The 24,266-nt window shown below is 38.0% G+C and overlaps 1 protein-coding gene and 1 long non-coding RNA gene across 23 annotated transcripts in view; both read left to right on the top strand.

The window, feature by feature from the left end:
- The window catches only part of cac (cacophony), a 503,311-nt gene that overhangs the window by 124,459 nt on the left and 354,586 nt on the right, over positions 1–24,266 (top strand). The gene's annotated exons all lie outside the window — the stretch shown is intronic.
- Positions 10,509–24,266, top strand: part of LOC137250719 (uncharacterized) — a 39,531-nt gene continuing 25,773 nt past the window's right edge. Inside the window, exon 1 of the long non-coding RNA XR_010953055.1 lies at positions 10,509–10,593. This is a non-coding gene — a long non-coding RNA (uncharacterized lncRNA). The remainder of the gene's footprint in view (positions 10,594–24,266) is intronic.

A 24,266-nucleotide genomic window follows, 5' to 3' on the forward strand; every position in this document is an offset into this window, starting at 1 on the left:
GGCATTAAATTATTGTGTTTTCATTGGTCCTTGATGCATGGGTTAAGTGGCGACTAACCTTAATGTTCATGATGTCAATTGATCTTATGTCCCTTGAATTTAAGACACACCATCATCAAATTATTTTATTGCTATCGGTCCTGGATACGTACGCAAAGATAAAATATACCTTATTGCCATCTGAAGTCTTCATAGGGTTAATTGACCTTGTGTGCATTGACCTCATGTACTCCACCATCAAATTATTTAATTCCCACCGGTCTTTGATAAGTGTACAAAGTTTGAATTAAATCTGTCCATGTAAAGGTCAAACTCGAAGTAAATGACGGAATTTCTTCAAGTATGCTTATGTGGAAACCACTATCTTCCCTTATTTCATTAGTAGGGAACAGTGCTTTTACCCGGGTTTAGGCATCATGTTTCTAACCTTTTTTGGTGCTTTTTTGTAACACATGCCTCAAGTGTCCTAGTTGACATCTTTCCATAGCTTCATCCAAGCGTCTGACCCTTTTCTCTGCCATTTCTACTCTCTGCCAGAAAACGAATTTTTTGCGCTATTTATTTTGTAGCATTGGCACAGATTTTTGCTTTCCTGTTTGACCAAGCTTACTTGCTTAATCGGCGCTTAACCGTTTAAGCGGTTATGGCCGTCCAAAAAGGCAGGCCCGTCGATTTTTCTTTGGGTTTACTGTTGTCAATTGTTAGCAACGGAATTTATATTTCTTTCCATCCCTTTCCAACTTTTTCCAAGCACTCTTCTCTCGAACAATCCTAGAGCCGCTTCATCTGTTGTTGTCATGGTCCATTCTTCTGCACCATATAGCAGGACGGGTACGAAAAATGACTTGTAAAAATGACTTTACCTTCCAACTGCCTACCTAGGTCAAAGTAGCGTTGATTTGCATGAGTGACTCTACGCTGGATTTCAGAGTTGATTTTGTTGTTTGTGTTAATGCTAGTTCCCAAATAAACGTAGTGTTTTATGCGTGGTTGTCAAGGCGCATATGCGCTGACTCTTTGCTCGATGACAGCAGATACTTTAATATGCTCTTCAGCATTTGATGAGACGAGGATATTTAACGGGCATGCGTCAATGGCAATAATAAGGACTGCAATGTTAAACTTTACTGACGCTTATTTTGGACCTTCCAGGAAAGCAATGTATTGGTGATCGCTGTCAGTCAAGCACTTTTAACTTTTGTGTAGCTCTAGATATGCTCTCCGATGCCATCCTGATATTCGCTGCCTGGTCTCCTGAAATTTGTCGATGAGCCAGAGTTTATGACTGTTAGTCTAGGTGTAACCGCCATTTCCAGTACACGTATTACTATTCAGTTAGTCGTTGGCATTCCTTATTCAATAGCCCTCTTGAGTTTGGGACTTCCGTTTTCATGGGTAAGAAGGATTTAGTTGCTTGGACTACTTTCTCTTTAATGGTGAGAGAGGCATGGGCTAACCTTGGGCAAATAAAACACATTATTATACTAATTTTTTTGTTTCAAGGCTTAGCTTACGAAAAGAAAGGGAAGACTATCCTGGGCTAACCTTGGGTAAGAGAACTACATAGGTTATATAAAATCAACCGCATTTCAGGGTGAAACCTTCAGGCAGCTTTAAAATTTGTTTTTCCGATCTCTTTTCTGGGCTTACCTTGTGCAAACGAACCACGTCGTTTTTATTAAATAAATTCGCATATAGGGGTGCCAGCTTAAAACCGCCAGGATATTTGTATTTGTTTTGGTTCTGTGAACTACCAAGCAGATCATTAAGACATGTTATATTCAGTAGATCATCGCATTATAATTTCTTTCCACCATTCTACCGCCATCAGTAATTTTATCACCTGATTATCCGTGCAAAATACGCAGCAAATTTTGGCAGCGTGCAACCACTCACTGTCTTACCATTAATTGGCCCGCTATCGTTCCTTGTTTACCCTCAAGCGCCGGTTCACTGGTGATTTAAAAGAACAGCGAAAGGGTTATCACTTATCAATTTCACCGTTAATATGTCACTCATTCACCGGGTATACGTCGCCCAATCACCATTCACACTTCCTATCAGATAATAGTTTAACGCGAACCCGTTCGCCGATTCCATTGGTGGCGTTAGCATCATTCATCTGTTTCATTAACACCCGACGGTAGCTCCATTACCAAAAGCCGACAATACTTCGTTGGTACCAATTCCTCGTCTTTCTATATGTATGTATATATGTGTATTCAGTTGTTCACTTGAATCTGGATTAGCTGAGCGATACCCCAATAGTCAGCAAAATCCACCTTATAGATGCTCTTGCTTCTGTTCTTTTAGTTTTAACGATAATTTTTATTGTAGTGATATTCCTTTGGGCAGTTCTTTGTGGGTAATGACTCCGGTACGCTTTAGTTTTTCATCTTCTGATCAAAGCCCGACCGCCGCGGGAGAGATTTGTTGACTTCTCAAATATTTTAATCCCGTGACATTGCTTATGTACCTTGCTTGGGAATTAAAAGATGGCACAATCGAAAATCATTCCTCGAATTGCAGGTCACTTAATAATTGCGACGTTGCGTAACAGTGGAGCAAACATGTAGATAACGCAATATCTAAGGCTACAAATGTAATGGTGGTGTTCGCAGGCAAATCGTTGTACTGTGGCCACATTGTCCGACGGTGTGTGTAAACAATGATAGTCAGACCCATCACAATTTATAAAGCGGGTGTCTGAGCATCTCGAGAAAGAAAAATTGGTTGCGGTGTGCAAGCACGTGTTTGCTTTACTGAAATGCGTATGTGTCCAGCTTCATTTTGATGGTTGTTTGCTGTGCCGCGTAGATAGCTAAGTAGCACATTGGGCGCCTGCTGATATCTTTTACAGAGCATTTAGCTTCCGGCAGTATACTACTGCCATAGTTATAAGCCTAGTTGTTCTTGTTGTTGTTGTAGCAATAGGGACACTCCCCAAAGGTCTTGGGGATTGTTATCGGTACGTTCCAGTAACAAGCACCATGAAGGTACTAGCCCGACCATCTCTGGAACGATTTGGCGCGATAACTTCTAGGCCATTCCGCCCTCCCACCCCCTAGATCCATCAGAAGTTCGGGGTGGCCAGAGCCTGGGTTGTTAATGAAACAGGATTCGCCACAGGTAGGTGTGGTTGACAATTGTGTTGGGGAAGCTACATATTGCTACCTCAGAATACTGATGTCGTATTGTGACGAATATTAGCATCACTAAGCGTTACTGTGTACCATCACTAAGCCAGTACTAAGCAGTATATACGTAAACAAATCAATCATCATTTGCACATGAACATACAAGGCAGCAGAGAGATACTCACCATCAGCGAAGTAGTACTCACATATACACACGCATATGGCTATGGGAGAGACTCTAAACTACAAATATATATGTACATATATGGCTGGTGTGAAGTCCGCGAATTACTAGACTTTAGGAGAAATGGGTGAACGAGGCAACAAAGAGTATAAAAGCAGGAAAGCTGAGTAGTCAGTATTCAGTTTGATTTAAGCACGCTATTGGTTGTGGAGTTAAGTGTTATTGTGAAGTACTTTCAAAGTATTTTAAGAAAGACCATTTTACATTATTGAATATTGGAGTTATTTATTCAACAATTTAGCGATTCGAACGTTAGCAAGGTTGCAAATAGGCGGAATTTCACTAAATTCGATACAATTGGTGTCAGAAGAGGAATTGTTGAATAAATTCCGAAGATTTCGAATACAATTTGGATATGACAAAGTTAAGTGAATTAAGGATCCAGCAACTGAAATAGGAGTTGGAGAACCGTGGATTGAATACAACTGGCAATAAGATCGAACTTCAAATACGGCTACTAGAGGTAATGGAGTCGGAAGGAACGAGGTAACAACAAAAATTTAAGAGAAAAGCGAAACATCGCAGACAGTTACGAGCACAGACTTGAACCCGATTTTGGCTGCAATATCTGCTCAAACATCGACAGTGTCATCTCAACTGGCAGAATAGAAGACATATATGGTCTCCCAACTGGAATCACGGGAAACACGACAAGAAGCACGTTTTTCAGAAATGTCGTCACAAATAAGATCGCAGATTGAAGCACAAGAAACGCGTATTTCGGAAATGTCAGCACAGATTACATCCAAGAAGCACAAGAGGAGCGCTTATTGTTGCAGGTGGCACAAATATCTTCGCAGTTAGAAGCACAGAAGACAAAAATTGTACAGCTCGAGGGCAAAATGGATGCCAAGATAGAAGCTTTGAGAGTTCGTATACAGGAGCTGCAAATAAATCGCCCAGCAGTTTCAGCGAGTAATCCAAAGGTAAAAACACCATCCTTTGACGGTTCTGTTTCTTTCCAGGTTTTTAACATTCAGTTTGAGGAGACCGCAACAGTCGACAACTGGAATGCTGAAGATAAAGTTGCTGCATTGTTCGTAGCTTTAAAAGGCCCAAAAAAAGTTGAGCCTTAAAAACTACCCCGACAGCAGCATAGCATGCCATTATACACATCCCGCCTGCAGACCTAACGGTCAAAAACATCGCGTTAGCAACGGCAACAAGGCTTAAGGCTTCGGGCAGCTTGAGTGCAGGGCTTATTGTCACAGCAGTATAGCTCCATCTGATATCGGGCAAACGGAATATAAGGTCCCGTGCCTGAGCTTCGAAAGAAATATTGGGGCCACAATTGAGCCGGAGGGTTGGTGGCGCGGTGCAGAAACGGCAGAACATGCTATACACGTCTATACGAATGGGTCCAAATTAATGGAAGGGGTTGGGTCTGCTGTTTACTGCGTTGACCCAGAAATAAGTAGATCCTATAGGCTGCCAGATTACTGCAGCGTTTTTCAAGTGAAAATTATAGCAGTGAAGGAAGCAGCAGAAATTTTGAAGGTAGCGTGCTTAAGCTGCAGTCGCGTCAATTTATATATTGATAGTCAGGCTGGGATTAAGACAATAATCTCACACACTGCTTCATCAAGAAGTGTTTTGGAACGCATAGAAACATTGCAAACACTTCGCTCAGGCCTGACCATACATCTTTAATGGGTTCCTGGCCATGAAGGGATAGAAGGTAACGAAAAGGCCGATGAGTTGCCAAAGGAGGGTGCAACACTCGCTGAGTCGACGATAGACGTCCAAAACCCGTTTGGGAGAAATCAAAAGATGAGAGGAGTTGCATATGATCCATCAAGCAGGAAAGGCGTGTACAAAATCGAGCAGCTACAAAATTTCTAAGATTATGTGCAAAGCCTACGATATTAGACAAAGTGGCTCATATCTCTGAGAAATTAAGCTGGGTCCTAGAAAGCTTCTAGTATTTTCCAAGAGGACGGAGTTATTCTATAACATATATCCAGGCACCTGATTGGGGTTCTTCCGTTTGGTCGTCAAACACATTCTGGTAACACTATGGACACATTCAGTCTATGTGAGGTCTTTATTGACCGGCCAGTTCAACCTGACCTAACCAAGAATGTACACGTGGCGCGATCTTTTAGGATCCCGCTTTGGACAGGTTTCCTTTGATGTCCGACACACCGGTGTTCTGTAGCCATCTTTCGTCGGCTTGACGGTGGATGTGCACCTTAAGCATACACCTGCATGTGGTGTGGCACATTTCTAACCGTTTGCTGGGCAGAAACAATCTATATGGTCGTACCCTGCCAAGCGTGTTCATCTGCAATGCAGTTTTCCTCGATGTCCCTGCGCCAAAACAACCATGTGAGGTGTACACGATTCTGTAGAATAGATTGGCGACAGTTAAGTTCTAGTTCAGAATTGAACGAGTAAGAGTTTTTAGAAAGATGATTAAATTAATCTGGTCAAATACATCTACAGTCTAGTTTTAATTGTTCCTGCGCCGGTATTGTCTACGATTCAGACATTTCAATATACCGCGGCGACATCTGTTAGCATATTTTGCTATTACTGTTTATTTAATCAAAATTAACAGTTAATGTCAAACTACGAACAGCCCCATCTGTGATAACAAACATTTAACTCCACGCGTTGCTTTATGGTGAAATGGAAAATTTTACTGGAAGTTCACACAACCTCTGGAAAGCATTTGCAGCTACGTACGCGAGGTAAGAATAAACAGTTATCTGCTAGTCGTACCAGAGAAAAGGTAAATATAATAAACTCGCGCAAGTTAGAGTATTTAAAAATTCAACTTATAATGTATTAATGATAAAGTGGTAGCGAAAATGAAGTGATATGAAATAAAAATGCAGTGAGCTGATAACGTGCATTATATATAGATCTAAGTGAAATCTTATAAAAAACAAGTTAATATGTTTAAGGATAGTAGTGTATGTACGTATTGGAAGGGTCATAGGATTTTGTGATGTCCTATATGTATATGTATGTATATGTACAATATACATAGACTTACTTTTCACCTCACAAACATGGTTGCCATATATTAAAATACTATGTGACAAAGCAAAATCTAAAAAAACATCTACTTGAGTACCACAAAAAAAACTCTAAAAATTAAAATTTTTTAACACAAAACACATTTTCTAAGAGACTGTGCATAAAAAAACTCAAAATAAAAGTGCACATATAAAGTGCAATAATTTAATGCTGTTTTAACAAAAAATTCGAAAATATATCCAAAAGGGTTGTTGTAGTTGTAGCGGTAAGGACACTCCACGAAGGTTTTGGGGACTGCTATCGATGTTGATGGTTCTTTGCCGGACATAGATCCGGAGCGTTTCGGTAACAAGCACCAGACTATCTTGGGAACGATTTAGTAAGACCACATTGAACCTAGACCGTCAGCCCCCTCTTGCTAATTTCATTAGAAAATTTTGTTCGCCAGAGCCTCGCGTGGTAAAGAAACGTGATTCACCATGGGTAGGTGAGGTCCACAATAGCACTGCCCAACTCCTTGAGCCCTCCAAAAAAGGGTATATAGTTTTAATGGCTAATGTCGACTAAATTACTAGCACGGGGAGATAGTACGGGGAAATAGTAATATAGAGACTTTAATGTTATTAGAGATTAGGAATAAATACTTACTGTAAATATTTTACTTCCGAGTGCCATTTCTATGACTTATAAAACACTTTTAATAGCTTTATTTGTATGTTTGACTAAGAAACACTAAGGACTCTTTCAGTTCGTGGGAGTTACTCACGGACTAGCCAGCTCAACCTTGAACTAGAAGCTTATTACTGTTGGTATATCACACCATTTCAATTGCATTCGTTCTCCGAGTAGCTTACCTGGCTCTAAAAAAGTACTCGGTTCAAAAAAGTATCCGTTTCCAAAAAAGTAACCTATTCTAAAAAGCAGCCGATTCTGAAAAAGTACTCGGTTCAAAAAAGTATCCTGTTTTGAATAAGTTCCCTGTCCTGAAAAGTACGCGGTTCTTAAAAAGTATCCGGTTTTTGAAAAGTAACCGGTTCTGAAAATTCCCCGTTCTTAAAAGTATCCGACTCTTAAATAGTACCTAGTTCAATAAATAATAGGTTCTAAGAAAGTACCGGTTCTTAAATATTACACTGCCTTAAAAAATGTACAATTTAAAAAAGTACTAGGTCCTTAAAGAATTGTAGAATAGTGCCCAGTTGTAAAAAGTACCCTGTTCTAAAACATAGCGGGCTTTACAGAAGGTACCCGGCCCTGAAAATATAAAGTACATTGTACTATAAGTGCCCTGTTCTAAAAAGTTCATAGTTCTGAAAAGGACCAGGCTCTAAAAAGTTCATAGTTTAAAAAAATACCCCGGCTGCGAAAATACCTGGTTCTGAAATGTACCTAGTTCTAAAAAATAACCCACTTCAAAAAGCACCCAGCTCTTAAAAATTACTAGGTGCAAAAAATTATCCAGTTTTTAAAAGTACTCGGTTTAAAAGTTATTCTGTTCAGAAAAGTATCCCATTCTTAAAAAGTACCCCATCAAAAATTAGCAGGGTTAGCGACAGTGAGATACGCATATACTCGTACAGACAAGTAACGCTCAAAGCTTTAGATTCACCATATACGTTGTCTAAGGCAGTCGAAAATTTTAGGAGAGCGTTACGAGAAGCAGTAAATCTTGCGTCCATTGCGCTCAATAAGTGAGCCCTTCATAGGTACATTGCCGGCAATGAAAAGCGGATGAACCGGCAAATGTCAGAGCATAGTTAGTTAGTAGCAGAGTCTTTACTGAATGAGTCTAGGGAAAAAATATTGAGAATCACATTCGCCATAATGGCTCACTGGCCGCTTGGCCCATACGTGGAGAGAATGGAAAACCCCTTTTCGCGAGAGGTGCAAGAGCTGCAGTGTGAACGTTTCAAGGAAACAGTCACTCAATTCCTCCCAAGTCCTGTGAACACGAGGTTCCGAACTCTAGGCAGCTTTATAGAAGACATAGGAAAGTTAATTGATATAATCAAGAGGTTTTGCAACCAACCAATTTATTAGAATTTACAAACTATACTTTTACTTTTCCATACAAAGTATCAATCATATTTTGATTTTATTTCAATACATATTGACACTACATTTTTGCAATGTTACCAGTTACGCTCAGAATAAGGCCGCAAATGGATGCCTTTCTTGAGTTGAATTCTCCAATTTGCAAAGTATCGCAGTTTCTACGCAAATACAATGATTGACTGAGCACTAGATGGATATGGTGAAATAGGTTCCCCTTCTCGACATAATTTTAATATAAGGTATAGGTTTTAATACTAAGTTCAATATTTTGCTCCGTTAAAATGTACCTTTTATAAATAAGTTTCTAATATCGCGCACAAAACAAGGCATTAGCACCAAATACTTGTGAAGTTCGATGTGTAAACATACACTTTTCGTCGAATCATCAGTTAGTTATCGGCTTATCGAATAAGATTTTATATTGAGGCTTTATCGGTATATGTATCAAAAAAAAAATGCTGAATTGTCGTTATCGAGTACATACCGATAAAAAATTTATTAAACTCCAATAACAAATCGATTAAATTTCGAAAATTTTTATACAAATCTTATTAGTTTTCGATGGCATATCGATAACTTTTCGATAAAGCCCGAGAACTTTTCGGTGATATGTATATCGACAGCTTTTCGATTTATAGTCGTTACTTTTTCGAATCCGAAAATTCGTCTATAAAATATCGATAACTCATTGGTAATTTAAGTAATCGAAACCAATTTGATAAAACTTCGATAACTCTTCCATACCTCGGAGATTGTACCTATTTCAAACCATTATTTCCCTCCCTTCTCTTCCTTCTTTTTATATTATATATATTGTTCCAAAAATAGCAATTAAAACGCCTAGCTTACACATTTTTTAGTACACTGAACCAAACACGTACATGTTTTCTTAAGAAAAATTTTAATAGAAATTCACTCCGATTTTTTCTTAAAATTTAAGAAAAATTGCATATAATTTAGAAAATTAGCGTATGATCGAAGAAAAAATTCGTAAAGTTATATTTATGACAAAATTTTGTTCTTATAATATAAGAACCATATTCATTAAGCTGCTTTACTAAATTTGTTGCTTGTATTTATATTCTTAAATTCTATGAATACGGGGTTTGGAGAGGTTTTCAATGAAAATTTCTTAAAATATACGCACTTTTTCTTAGTATGCATGCAATTTCTTGGTTCAGTGTAAAGTACACCCCACACTACGGCTGCATTTATATTATACATATCGCCCGTTTTATTGTTAACAGATGAAATAAAAAATTTTAGTATTTCGAGTTTATTTAGCAGAATCGACTGGTGAGATTATGTTCACGTGCATTGAATACTCCTATGGACAAAGATAACCAGCCCAGAGGTCTTTGCATTAAATTTTTGTAATGAAGTTGTATGGTTTTGAATTACATCTGGCGATATATCTCCCTATTTGCATACCACTTTAAAAGTCTACGCTTACGCTTAAGCTTGCACTTTACAACTTACGCTTCCATTCAGGATTTCCCCATACCATGAAAAACTACCTACTTTAGTGGAAAAAATCAACGACGGCAACTGTGCGCTCACATACCGTTACATGGCGTGGTCGTAGTCGCATTCAACGCAATGTAACGTCATACGTTTCGATATGTCAATACATATGTACATATACACATACGCGCATGGATGCTATTTGACAGATAATATGTCAAACCTGACAGTTGTGCTCCGCAATGTTGGCAATGCTTATTCAACAATAAATGCTGAACACACAGAAACTTTTGGCAAATAGTATCTAATTATGCTTTATAACATGTGGGTGATAGGGATGACACCTTAGCACGTAACAGAGACAAGCATAATTACAAAAAATAACGGTATTTATATGTTTTGTGCATTTTAACCAGTGGGCTAACTACTTGGCTGCACCAGTATGTGACATATATTTGTTTCATTCTGTTTGGGACTGTTCCAGGTCGCTCAGGCGCGCGCAACACACAAACACACCAACACCTAAAAAGCTTGCCTATCTAACACACACATACATATGAAACGCTGACCAGGACACACGCACATACTAATAGCTAGGGATGTAATACTACATTGTGAACAAATTGAAGTGTAAAGGTTCGTTGAATTTTCCTCCGAATGGTTAGACAAAATCGTTGATAGCTCCAGGAAAATTCTTAAGAAAATTGGGTAAAATTGCAATAAAAGTGAAAATTTTATACAAATATTATTAAAGCAAATAATAAAGCAACTTTATATAATAGAATTTATTAACGAAACATAAATTAGTTGTGAAAAAATGCAAATGAAAATTGTGCCATAGAAAGAAGAGGAAAAATTTTTTTTCTATGTCATTTTAGGAAAATTCAATATACACGTAGAGCGTGTTAGTGGAACAACGCGGGTGTTTGGGGGGTCATATGGTTGGTTTGCTTGCTGCTGACTATACTCGTAGCAAGTTTGTGGCCTGCGCTGTGTAAAAGCATAGTGTGGGTAGTCAAAGCACGAGCAGCAGAAATTCGTAGTGGTGGCAGCAGCAATTAGGTGTAATTGTTTGTGTGAGTTTTTGTGCGTGTGCAAGAGGGTGAAGTAGACGTTAACGACGGCGGATATGTAAAAACTTATGCCTACATGAAAAATATTGAAAATGTGGAGCAAGTGTGAAAATTATTATTCTATCAAATTTTTATTAAAATTTCGCAATACAACAATAAAATGAGTGCAAAATTGGCATGGAAAAACGTCAAATACGTAACAAAGAAAAGTTATTTATTAAATATGAAAGCATAGAAAATTCTAAGAAAAGGCTGTGTATTGCATGAAGCCAAAAAGTATGTCAATGTATTTGCGTATGTGTGTGCGTGCGAAAATGATAAAATTTGTGACAGGTGCTGTGCTTCTACTAAATAAAGCATGGAAATTTATTACATACATATGTAGTTGAAAAACACAACTATTAAATAAATATTAAAAGTTCAGAATATATAAAAAATATTTTTTTTGCGGCGAAAACGTGAAAAAAGTAAGATTTAATAACTGCATGGCAAAATGAAGCAAAAGAACAAAAACAAATTATAATTAAAAAAAAGTTCCAAATTGCAACTAAAACTAAAAAAATGCGAGGTGAAAGTGAAATAGATGAATAAAATCAAATGACAAAAAACAATTGTATAAATCAAACTGAATTCAAATTTTATACAGTGCAAAAAATTGCGAGTGTAAAAAAAACAGCGAATATAAAATAACAGCTCGAATTTTTCATTGAAATAAAATCGAAATTTTATTAAATTCAATTTAAAATTGAAATTGAAAGCAATGAATACGAAAAAATCAAAGTTTGCGCAAAATGGAGAGATATATGTATGTACGGATTTTGAAATCAGTAAATGCCTGCAAGAAAAAGAGAACGCCATACATTTACAAAGCTGTAATTAGAATACCAAAAAAAGTTTCTAAGTGGAAAAATGGGTTTAATTTATTATTTATTTGATTTTGATTTTTTTTTTTCTTTGAAGAAAAAATATATACGAAAATGCAAATAAAACATACAAAATAATAAATACAATTATATACAACAAAAACCTTAAAAAATAGTATTTGCTGTTTCAAGCTAACGAACCTTGTAAAGTGTTGAAGCGAAACAGTGAAGTTGTCTTGCTTGCACTAAAGAATACAAAAGAAAATTGTACTTTTGGTGTTTCGGCCGCAGCATGAATTAAAAGCTGCTGTCATGACCATACAAAAAAAAAAAACAAAAACCAAATAAAGGCGAAATCGCTATAACCTACACGAAGTACTACTAGTTGCCAAAAAACCATATCTAACGCCTAAAAGCAGATCAAGTTTCAATAAAAGAAAATTATAACAAAACTGCCTCTAAAGCTTTCAATTTCACATATCTCATCGAAGCAGCCCACACCTTTTAACTCGCATCTATTTTTGTTTTTTTTTTTCGATCTCATAATTGTCTGTCAACTCAAGCAATAAACGTAATGGCCGCACAGCGACCCAGTCACAATGTCGTCTTTACTATCGCACGCTTCGCTCATCGGCGTCATTGTTGTCGTTGTGTTGTTGCTATCGTCATAGTCATCGTCACCGAAGTTGCTGTTATCATAACTGTAATTTTTTTTTTTTTTTTTGGGTAAAGTTGTTACAATTGTTAAAGCAGTGCTTCTTCCCATCCAATAGGTGCGACCACTCACTAATTGTCATCAATGTCCTCTAACGGGCGTCCGGGGAAACCTGCAGTTTCAACAGAGTTTGATCAGAGAGATAAGAGTGTTAGAGGCGTTGGTTCTACATTGCAATTGAAAAGATGGTTGGTATTATGTAGGAACACATTACAAACGGGATATACGTTGGGTATGCCGGGGTTGATTCTGGATAAGTAAGAGTTTTAACTATTACAGTACCCTGATCGAAGTTGAGTTAGAGTGACGCGCGTCTCAACGGGCAATCTGTGGCGCTATAGTATGACGCATTTTCATGGATGTCTCTGAGGGCCTTGTCATGCTTCTTTTTTCATATGGCTGAACACTTAAGTGCCGGATTTCTTCTTAGTGCTTACGGAGATGACTTCTTAAGTTCCTGGGAGGCCCCATTAATCAGATGTCTGTTAGGATGCCCTGATTTATGGATATTCAACAGAAACTGCTTGCTCAGCATTTCTTTTATGGTCATGTTATGTATGACGCCATGACACTTTGCATCAAAGTAACTCACATTCAATGCCAACAATTTCACACAGGCACTCAGGTTTACTGACACTCACTGAGGTGAATGAACGCTTTTATATTATACGAATTTTGGTTCACACCAGAAAAGATTACTCAAATATATATTATCAAAAGCATATAAATATATATAATCTCCAATAGCGGTGCAACTATACTAGGACCACTAAAGAGCGGCTGTTTTACGCGCCGTTTTCACCGGCATAGCGGCATGAATGGTTAAACAGAAAAGAGTTTTCCCTGTTTTGGAAGAGCGCACTTATGACAAAAACTCTTGTGTGAAAGTCAAACCCTGAATTTAAAGTTGTTAGAAAATCAAACATTTTTTATGAGGTCATTTCGACTGCTGAATGGAGTATCACCATATCTCGATAACCCCGCTATCTCAAAATATTCTTCAAAAATTCCCCATTTCAGGATTCTATAAGTAGATGAACTATATTAGAATCAGGTTGCAGAATGCACTATCTCTGAATTTTTTTCATAAAAGCCTTAGCTCATGTCAAAATTTAATTTATGCTCAAATAGTGCGTATTTGAATAGAATTCTCACTGCCTACCTCACACCTACCTTCAAACAAGTTTTAAAATAATGAAGAAGCGATATCAGTCTTCATCATTTCACCAAATATTTAGTAAAAAATTATTCATTTCCCCAAAACATCTTGGTATTTACAAAATTGCTAACACTACCAACATTCTACAACAGTTTTCGTGGAGAGGATTGAAATATTTCCCGTTTTTCTTCATTCGTAAAAGCAACCCATCCTGACTTGGGAATGTTAAAGCTCTGCTGTCTTCTTAATTTCGACAAAATTATTTTACATGGCAACATTTTTGGCAACGCTATAGCGGCACCGCTTTCAATTATAATACGCCTTTTTATACACAGCAGAACAGAGCTCACAGAGTATATTAACTTTGTTCGCATAACGGTAATCCATAACGGCATAAACTAATCGAGATAGATATAGACTTCTATATATCAAAATGATCTGGGCGAAAAAAGAAATTAATTTAGCCATGTCCCTCCGTCCGTAAACATGATAACTTGAGTAAATTTTGAGGTATCTTGATAAAATTTGGTATATAGCACTCATCTCAGATCGCTATTTAAAATGAACGAAATCGGACCATAACCGCGCCCACTTTTTCGATATCGAAAATTTCGAAAAACCGAAAAAGTGCGATAATTCATTACCAAAGACGGCTAAAGCGATGAAACTTGGTAGGTGGGTTGACCTTATGACGCAGAATAGAAAATTAGTAAAATTTTGGACAATGGGCGTGGCACTGCCCACTTTTAAAAGAAGGTAATTTCAAAGTTTTGTAAGCTGTATTTTGGCAGTCGTTGAAGATATCACGCTGAAATTTGGCAGGAACGTTACTCCTATTACTATATGTGTGTTAAGTTAAAATTAGCAAAATCGGATTACGAACACGAATTTTAACAAAAAATTTAATATCTTTACAGTATATAAGTAAATTATGTCAACATTCAACTGTAGTAATGATATGGTGCAACAAAATACAAAAATAAAAGAAAATTTCAAAATGGGCGTGGCTCCGCCCTTTTTTATTTAATTCGTCTACAATACTTTTAATGCCATAAGTCGAACAAAAATTTACCAATCCTTGTGAAATTTGGTAGTGGCATAGAATTTATGACGTTAACTGTTTTTTTATACAGAGTCGTCCATCTGTCCTTCCGCTCGGCCGTTAACATGATAACTTGAGCAAAAATCCATATATCTTTACTAAACTCAGTTCACGTACTTATCTGAACTCACTTTATCTTAGTATAAGAAATGTCCGAAATCCGACTATGACCACGCCCACTTTTTCGATATCGAAAATTACGAAAAATGAAAAAAATGCCAAAATTATGTACCAAATATGAAAAAAGAGATGAAACATGGTAATTGGATTGGTTTATTGACGCAAAATATAACTATAGAAAAAACTTTGTAAAATGGATGTGACATCTACCATATTAAGTAGAAGAAAATGAAAAAGTTCTGCAGGGCGAAATCAAACGCCCTTGGAGTCTTGGCAGGAATACTGTTCGTGGTATGACATACATAAATAAATTAGCGATACAGCGACAGATGATCTCCTGGTCCACATTTTGTTCGATATCTCGAAAACGCCTTCACATATACAACTAATGGCCACTCCCTTTTAAAACCCTCATTAATACCTTTAGTTTGATACCCATATCGTACAAACACATTCTATAGTCACCCCTGGTCCACCTTTATGGCGATATCTCGAAAACTCGTCCATCTATAGCGCTAAGGCCCACTCTCTTTTAAAATACTCATTAACACCTTCCGTTTGATACCCATATCGCACAAACACATTCTAGAGTCCCCCTGGTCCACCTTTATGGCGATATCCCTAAATGGCGTCCACCTATAGAACTATGGCCCACTCCCTTTTAAAATACTCTTTAATACCTTCCATTCGAAACTCATGTCATAGAAACACAATCCAGGGTTACCCTAGGTAAATTTTGCTAAATGGTGATTTTCCCTTATTTTGTCTCCAAAGCTCTCAGCTGAGTGTGTAATGTTCAGTTACACCCGAACTTAACCTTCCTTACTTGTTATTTTTATTTTCCTTTATATTAGGTCGGTTGAATATTTGTCCGCATTTTCAAAACAAATCGTTCAATCTATTTTTAAGTAACTTCTCATTGAGCTACAAATGTGAACTTCACAGGTATGTTAAGACAACGTGGCAAAGGAACAAAAGGAGAAAAAAATTCCGTTAGGTGAGGCACGGTTCGAAATAATTAGATAAGAATTTGGAAATTTGGAATTTTGAGATCGGTTTTTAAGTAACTTCTCGGTGAGCTAGAGACTTGAAATTTCCAACTTAATTCAGAAGCCGGTGACAGTATAAAACACATAACAAAAAGCTTCGCTAGTGGCGCATGGATCGATATATTTAGAAAAGTCGTACGGAACAGAGGAAATCTTACGATGGTTTATTATACTGTGTTGGCACTTACTTACTTAATTGGCGCTTTACCGTTTAAGCGGTTGTGGCCGTCCAGCAAGGCGCGCCAGTCGCTCCTTTTCTCTGTCTACCGGCGTAAATTGGTCACACCAAAGGAGTTTAATCGTTTTCCACCTTGTCCTTCCAGCGGAGTAGGGACCGTCGTCTACTTCTGCTTCCATAGGCGGGTTCCGATAGAAACACTTCCTTGTTCTGTGTTGGCTCAGTTCACACAAAATATTGTTCTAACCTCTCTTAATAGTTAATGCTGTATATGTCTGTTTCTATTCTATTAATTTAGTTTAACACACAACTGATGATAGTTCTTCTGTAGCTGAGCAGTTTTAGATCTCGACGCTTGACGAACCACTGCTCGTCAATGGCTCGGCAAAAAAAAAAAACGAATACATTTTGGTGACAAGTTTTTTTCATTATTTAATAATTCAAAATTTATATCGTTCGATCGCGCCTATTTTCAATACTCATAGTTTCTGGACTAAGATAAGTCGGGATACGAAATTTCATAAAGCTATCGCAATTCTGCTTAAGTTATCCAGTTAATGGACCGAAGGATGCCAAAAAACCCTTTCTGAACTTAAAGGGAATTATTCGGAGAGACTCGGAAATAGTTTTGATATAAGCTCCATAACAATACCAAATCGCAACGCTTCCGACGGCAGCCGATTCTATACACCGAAAGCAGTCAGAATTTTCTCCGACCAAGTGCTATCATTTCAGTGTAACCCCATTTAATTTGTTGGGTCCATCTCACAAATAATCTTCCTAGCTAGCAGCTGGTCCACTCTCTCTTTCTCTCTCCGGCAAGGTGTTAAATCTAACCACTGTCCAGTAAAGTATATGCTCACTTTGCATATTTTTTTTTTTTTCAAAAAATTAATAATGAACAAAGAATTCAAATGAAATGACCCAAGGCGAACATGTTTTCAAATTGTCCTCAAGTTGTTAAAAACGCAAAATACTCAAAAAAGGTGCCGATTTTTAATAAAATTTTATATTGCGATTAGCTGAAAGAATAAGCGAAATCAGTGATGCAAAATGTTTTCATAGGTTCTAGGGGCATAAACACTCCTTTTAAATGATTCTTACCTCATACTTAAGTTGAGGATATATGTAGGCATGAGAAGGGTTTGAAAAATCACTTGAGCTTACATTCAAACATCTGTTGTTTATTTGCGAAACTATACAACAGCGTCTGAAATGTTAATTTTGATTTTCACACTTCATCCTTCAACACTCAAGTTTCCCGGTTCGACATTTCCTAAAGTTGGCGGCCCTATCCAAAACTAGTCCCTTGGAGTGATTCACATTGATTATAGCCTATCACGTAGGCACATATATTCACCACTCAAAATAGTGAAGCAAAAGCTTTTTCCAAGACAGTTGAACTAATGACCGTGTGTGCTACTACCGTAACGTAGTGGACAGTCGAACTAGTCTGAAAACTGAAGCTACGCGGTCATCCATATTGATCTCTTATATCATAAGGCCGGAAAACTGCAGTGTGCAACGAGAGTCATGAGTATTAATGGACCATTAATAGCAACCGTAAGTCGCCTTTGTGCGTGACCGCCATGGAGCCACAAATTATTTAAGGAAATTGTGTTCGCGACGATTATTAGGAGTTAACCCCAGGTGAAACTACGCTTTGCACGACATATACAGACAAAAGTGTGACCATTTTATGTATCCCTATTTCTTTTCAGCAGACGCAGCAGTATCAATACCAAAGACCGCGGTTAGTTTCGAACCGAAATGGCCAAAACGTTGATCTCCTTAAATACATACAAACAAAACCTTTCCTAAATATAATTTTTTTAAATAGAAAAATCAAGGTTTTTAAATTAAGAATACCGGCGAACGCCGGCGCGCCGCCCACGCCGCCGCCGCCGGTATATAATAGAGCCTACGCCGCCGCCGATAAAGTGATGGGCGTAAACCTCTAATACACATGTCATGTGCATCGGGCGGGATATTCTGGGCTAGATCTCTGTTACCGTCGACTCCGTTAAGTTAGGTTGAACTGCCTGACAATGGTAATTGCTGTGGTCTTTTAAAGCTGGAGTCATACCATGGCCAGCGCAGGGCCCCGTTATATCTACAAAACTTGTGTAGCACCTTTCTGCTCCCGCTTTAGGGCGTCCTTTAGTCCGCTCCTGGGCGTACCTAACAACAAGTTTCCGCTGCTGTTCGCTCCAAACTGCTCTTTTAGGTGACCCTATTGCCCTCATCGCTACAATCTAAGGTCTTTATATGGGAGCAACGCCAAGCTCAGGACTTTGCCCCGTCTCCTGCTCCTCTTTCCGGCACAAGCACACGAGTAACACAAGGATATATATGCCCCTAGTTCCTGTCGATTCCGCCGTTGTGCGGTGGTAGCGTGCCCCGCTTACCATACCTGAGTTCAAAGGCTTAGTGTTAAACTCCTCGGCTATATTTCCACAGAAAAGATCGCGTGAGAGGAAGTGGATGCAGCCTCGCATTTGTGACTCATTTGTCGTGCAAATAGATATTTTGCTCAGATTTTGACGACAGGTACTGTATCCTTTAGTAGCCAAAGCCTATCTGTCTAGTGGAATATGCAAATCTTTGAAGCAATATATACATTCTACTGCCCCAATTATTATTTGAGATGATTTCAATATTCTTCACGAACCATCCCATTCTAAAGCTGAGGCGGATAGCGGGAAAAGATGCTACTGTATTAAATAGATCACGCGTGTTGTTGGAAATTGTCAGAGATTTGTAGACATTTGCATTGTCAGCGCAGGACTTGCCAACTGCGGTCATTAGAAGCCGATTTTAACTATAAAATCTGATCAGCTGCTCATACTCCTATTGGACCGCATTAACTTCAAAAGAAGCAAAGTGAGCTGAAAATAGTCACGCACTATATTGTAGTGCGAAAATAATTAACATTGGCACTGAGGGATTCATATATATGAAAATTGAGGGTGGCGAGAGACGTGACGTTGTATAAAGACCTGTAATTTAATAAGCATGAAGCTGTAATCTTGCCTAAAGTTCACATCCGGAACATAATCTTCCAGCCTCTTACAGGTAGCACTTGCACTAAAAACAAATAAATGCCGGTAGCTACATATAAAGGAATTAAGCAACCAATTGTGTGCTACGCGTGTCCGATATTGTCGACGATGGAAGAAGATGGCCAGTCGAAACAACGCGATCGATCAAAACTGGTCTTTTTCTCATAGCAGAATATTATTTCTTGAATGAGGCGGGAATACTCGAAATGCTGGAAAACCCATTTCTGTTAAATTCTCAGAAACCTTGGCATCCCAATGGACAACTGATTGATGTGGGGCGTTTCGCAGGGTTAAAAATTGGCATATCCGTAAGCATTATACAGGATGCGGTACATTTTCCAGTTATTTGAAACAAAAGGGCATGCCAAGGTCATCAGCCTTAGCCTCAGTTTCGAAGTTTTAAGCCAATATGCCTGGAAAACCCTGTTTTCAGAGTCAAATATTAGGGTATTTGCTAAGTTCACGAATCACTAAAAAAAGATTTAAAAAGACTGACACTATATTTCTTTTTACAACTAATTAGCGACTAATATGCACTAAAATACTAGCCGAGTTGTATTTCGATTAGAGAAGTGTAAATCAGTTTTTACAAAGGTGTTTCGCTGACTTCATGTGAACTTAGCTAGGGCCCCCAAAGAAAGCCGACACATGTTTTCTCTTCCCAACTATTTAGCGGAAAATTTACGGCCAAATACAGCCTTTTTTTAATTCGCTATCTTCACGTTCATGGAACTAATAAATATTTAAATTTGTGGATGCACTGTATGCTATCTGCACGAATGTACTGTAGACCTGGCGGCAAAGAACAAAGCGTTAACAACTGCAACGAGACTTACTTCCTCGGGGCAGTTTGAGCGCAGACCATATGGCCGTAGTAGTATAGCGTCATCAATTACTGGATGCACATACTATCTAACTCCGTACCTTCTCTTCGAAGAGCCACAATATAGGTGGATAGTTGGCGCAAGGGTGCCCAAATAGAAGACGTGGTGGTACACGTGTACCCCGATGGTTCGAAAGTAATGGAAGGCGTAGGATCTGTGGTATACCGTGCTGATTCGGAAGAAAACTGTATTTTTTTTTCAAAGAGAAGTAGTAGCCGCAACCAAAGCAGTAGAAACATAGGAAGAAAATATGTTAAACTGCAGCCGCGCCAGCTTTTATATTGACATACTTAACAAATATCTTGCCAGTTTTTCAAATAAATAACATAATATGACAGCCTTAGCCGACTTTTATATGTATCGGCTGGTATATGCTATGTAAGCCTTATATTAGGTCTCGCTTAAATGAATGCTGCTGAATATCTAGCGCCATAAATTAGCGCTACTCACACCGTCACACGCGCTTTCATATCATTCATATATGTACGTATGTAATCATGTTTGTATTTCTGGCCTTTGCCATACCTCCTACTGATACACCGCAATACTGGCTCTACAAAACCCATCGCCGATACTAAAGATACTAACAGCTCCGACACATAAGCAGTTTTTCATATAGATGAGTTTAACACATGCTTATGCATTATGAGTAGATTTCATGTATTTTTATGGAGAATGGTAGAAAGAGCGACACTAGCGCCATCTGATATTGAAAAGTAGCCAACTCCCCAATTTTGTTCCAAGCAAATCATAAGAAGAATTTGACATTTGCTTTGGCTAAGGGTGCTGGCACACGTTGCAAGTGAAATTATTTTTCCCACTGGTTGGTAAATTTTCTAACAATTTTCACAATTAAAAACTGCAATATAACAATCGATTACGACACAAAATATGGTAGCAAGTATTTTTGTTGTATAGGGAGAATGTTTACAACAGTGCTTCACGAAATTTTGTATGTGAATGGGCAAGGCATAATATATAAACTTCAATTGCCAAGTCTGAAGTTCCTTCATATTTACAAACGCAACATCTTGGTTGATTGTGGCGATGTTATTGGAATGCATAAGCTTGTATTAAACGCATCTATATGAAAAATGTCATTGTGTCACCGCCTTAAAGATATAATAAGATGAATAAGGAGCGACCCAGTCATAAAGTCGCCATAACTAACATTTCTGTTGTTCTCGTCTCGTAGCGTCGTACCCCTTAGTGCCGCCAGTAGTAAGTATGTAATTGGTACGCTGCCATTTTTGGAGCAGCTGCCTTCGTAACCCGCTGACTTATACATCGCACACGCATTTTATTGTTGACCCTTAGATACATGCATGTATGTATGTATGTAAGCAATGGGTGAAAATTCGGTCAATGAAGTTTCAGCGCTTTGAAATGTGCGTGCGCGTGTTGTTGTTGTTAATGTATGGTATGGTTCCAACTAAGTGCGATTGTACTTAAATGAGTTTTGGATTTTCTTTAACAAATCATTCGGCACTCTGTTAATTTGTAATAGAACAAGCAGCGTTATATTATATTTGTCTCACTTCTTCGGTGGCAAAGGGATATCAACGTTAACGTCATTATTTCTTGTTGGCAGTACTGCCTGATTACTCTCTTTCATCCACCTCCCGTTGCTAACACATACTAATACTATCACACAATTTTCTTTAACAAATACTCCAACATGCATGTTTACACGACGAACAACTTACCACGTGGAGGATTTCTTCAGACAATGCAAAAAAAATACTCGAAACCAAAACAAATGCGAAAATCGAGATAATTCCGCTTAAATCTTCCAGGCTGAATTTTACAGCACTTTGTTTTTTCTTTACAGTTGTTGTAGTTGTGCTGTTTTTTCTGTCTTTGTTATTTTTGCATTAACTGTTGGTAGTGGCCGTAACTTGACAGGTCGTTGTAACCTCACAGCTGATCTACATATTTGTGAGTTATATATATTTTAGCATTCCACTGTTGGTACAGAACAAATCGTGCGCAATTAAAAAAAGACAAATTAAAACTTTATCAGAAAAACCTCACATAGACTGAATATGTCCATAGAGTGACCAGAATTTCTTTGACGACCAATCTAAAAAAACCCCAATTAGGCACCAATTATTATATTATAGAATAACTCCGTCCTCTTGACAGATACTAGACGTTCTTACGAACTTAGCAGATACTAGACGTTCTTAGGGACCCGCACACAGAACGTGCTCAAACCTTTTTCCTGCAGCTCGCACTTCATACATCTACTGTTACTGATCAGGCCTAACTTATAAGCATGTGGTGTATGACAGCAGTGTACTGTTAGTAAGCGTATCGTGAGCCTTTAATCTAGTCTCTTTTGAAATATGAGCAACGTTGTGAGTCTACCGTCGTAGGATTTGCATATGTTCTTAGAAATTTGCAGCCCCACGCTTCTGCAGAACTGACCCTTTCCATTACTTTCGAACCATCGATAAACACATGTACAATATGTTCTGCCGTTTTTTCTCCATTGCGCCAACCCTTCGACGCTATTGTAGCCCCAAGATCTCTTTCGAAGCTCAAGCGTCCTATATTTAATGGCGTTTTACTGCCGCGTTTATGCGGCCTGCACTCAAGTTGCCCTGAGGCTTAAACTTTGTTGTGGTAGCGCTATATTTTCAACCTTTGCGTTTGCAGGTGGGATGAGCCGAATGGCATGAAGTGCAGCTGCCGACGTAGTTTTCAGAGCTGCCGTTATGGTTTTAATTGATAACCTACAAACCCCTTCAAGTTTTTTGGCAACCGTACTATTTTGTGCGACTGTCCATCAAAGTAGAACCTCGTACTAAAGTGGGGCTTGAAAATTATCGCAAACACCCAATGCGAGACTAAATCTTTAGTTGTGTAATTTCTGAGCTAAAGATCGGAAACATGACGGGGCATATGAAGGTAATTCGTAGAAAATGCCATATTGTAACTACGTGATGCAATGTATCCTACGTTCTAAATCTCAAGGAATTTTGAGGTCTCCATTGCGGACGGAACATTTTGGGAAACCGGGAATTTATGTACTGACCCCGACTCAGAGATCTGGTTCACGGATGGATCAAAATTTTATTATTGATATTTATTTTTGCGAAATCATACCCAATTGTTTCCGAAAAATTAGCAAAGTGACCACGGATTAATCACGCTTACAATCTTTGTATGATTGCAAAATGGGTCAGGTATAATCCCAATCCTTCTTCATTACTACCAATGAAAATCAAAAATAACCAATTTTAGTACTAAATAGGTCACATTTCTGTCTGTATCTCCGAAACCATATGATATATTGAAATTTCATGTTGCGAGTGTCCTTTTCCAAGCCTCTGTAGATGAGCATAATAAATTGGTTCAGCCGTTTCCGAGATAGAAACGGATATATAAAGTAAGTGCCAACTCCATGTGGTAAAATACCTTTCGGCTTAATCGATTTAGATAAATATAGTAGTCTACTACATTATGAAGCTTTCTGCCTAGATGTTGCCACAAAGGATGTCTTTCAAATTTTTTTATATTATATGATAACTAATGCCAATATGGGTATCAGAGAATTGATATTTTTTTTTGGTAAATCGATTTCTTGTATTTGTTAATAAATTTTTAAAAACTTTCGAAAAAATAAATAAAAAATTGAACAAAATTACAAGACGATTGGTTCAGTAGTTTAAGCACACATAATCGCTCAAAATAACCTTTCGCAATTTATAATAGAAACTGACGACGCCGCAGTAAAAGCTGCCTTCCAACTCCATCCCACATTTTATTATTGGCATATCCGCACCTGCTGATCTGGGTTTTTTTTTATAAAATATTTAATAGCAGGAGCGACATTGATTTTTCTCGACATATTTGTATGCCTGCCTACTTACGTCTTTCTCGCCGAAACCGGAAATTTTAGGAAATTTTACAAGAGGACACCAATTTTGAGACTTACAATTAAAATATTACAACATTTATTAAGCGATCAAACTAACGTCGTTTCAACAAAGAAGACGGATGTATAACATAATCCCGACTTACAAAATCCATAATCACATAACCCCCACACGACCACATCCCGACAATTCATCATCCCGACCACTCATAATCCCAACACAGCCAAATCCTGACTAGATTTAAATAAGGAAAATACGCATGATGTTCAAAGAAACTACACATGTTGTTTTT

Source organism: Eurosta solidaginis, chromosome 4 (assembly GCF_040869045.1).
Source record: "Eurosta solidaginis isolate ZX-2024a chromosome 4, ASM4086904v1, whole genome shotgun sequence".
Lineage (NCBI taxonomy): Eukaryota > Metazoa > Arthropoda > Insecta > Diptera > Tephritidae > Eurosta > Eurosta solidaginis.